A 1,140-nucleotide genomic window follows, 5' to 3' on the forward strand; every position below is an offset into this window, starting at 1 on the left:
TCTCTCGGTTACATTGCCCTTGCTGAATCCCTACCAGGCCTCTTCCACCCTCCTTGCCACTGTTTTTGGATCACTTGTTGCTCCCCTGTCCCTGGGTTGGTCAGCACCACCTCCTTACCCCCGCCTCCCCCTTTCCCGTGTACCCCCGGAACCGTTGGTCTCGTTGTTTTCTCCTCCAGACTATTCATCTATCTTATCTAGATAGATATGTAGAGATGATAATATGCATCAAAAATCAAGCCATAGCAAGACAGGCGATCAGTGAGAACACAATGATGGCAACAAAAAAGGAAATCAATTACCCACAGAAGAATAAATTAATTAAAAGAAAAAAAATTTAAGCAGAAAGAAAAACCTGTAAATAGATCAAGGTCTGATTTTTGGTCTCTAGGCATGTCCTTCAGTCAGGATCGATGGGGTACTATGCTCTGGCCCCAGAGTCGGTCCTTTGTACTCCCTCGGGGGCTTTCTGCTCTGCTCCCACGGTTGCTCTGCTGCACGCTTTTTGTGGTTTGCCTCAGTGTCTCAGGGTCAGTCTGGGCCAGTCCCGATACTGAGTCTCCAGTGTTGTCCCCCTTAGAGCCCAGGGCCATCAAGGGATGGTGTGTCTCGTGGTGGGATCAACCATATTGTCCACTCTGTCCATTGGCTGTTCAGAGCGGGGTTGTCGTCCTCCAAGCCTGGTAGGTCAGGATGTGCTCCACTCTCTCTACCTCCCCCTAAGTGCTCCCATTTGCTCTGATCAGACATGCCCCTCTCCTTTAGCTGCAGCTTCATTGCCGTCCTCTCTAGTAGATTCTTCTGGAGGGAGGGGCAGTTGTCCATGTAGCTGGCATGGGGGCTGAGCCCTTAGACCCCTCCACTGGTTCCCCACTCCTTGCCCACAAGCTGCATTCATCTGGCACTGGTTTTAAATCTGGTCCCTCTTTCCCTGGGCCACAGTTTTTTAATCCACTCATCAGCTGATGGAATTTTGGGTTGTTTCCAACTCCTTGCAATTGAGAACTGTGCCGTGATGAACATTGGAGCACAGATGTCTTACTGTGGTTTGTTTCTTGCGTTTTGTCAGTGTATGCTCAGTAGGGGGATTGCTGGGTCATATGGTAGCTCAATTTCCATCTGTTTTAGATATCACCAGAT

Source organism: Echinops telfairi, unplaced genomic scaffold (assembly GCF_000313985.2).
Source record: "Echinops telfairi isolate 266 unplaced genomic scaffold, ASM31398v2 ScPeMD7_5;HRSCAF=22, whole genome shotgun sequence".
Lineage (NCBI taxonomy): Eukaryota > Metazoa > Chordata > Mammalia > Afrosoricida > Tenrecidae > Echinops > Echinops telfairi.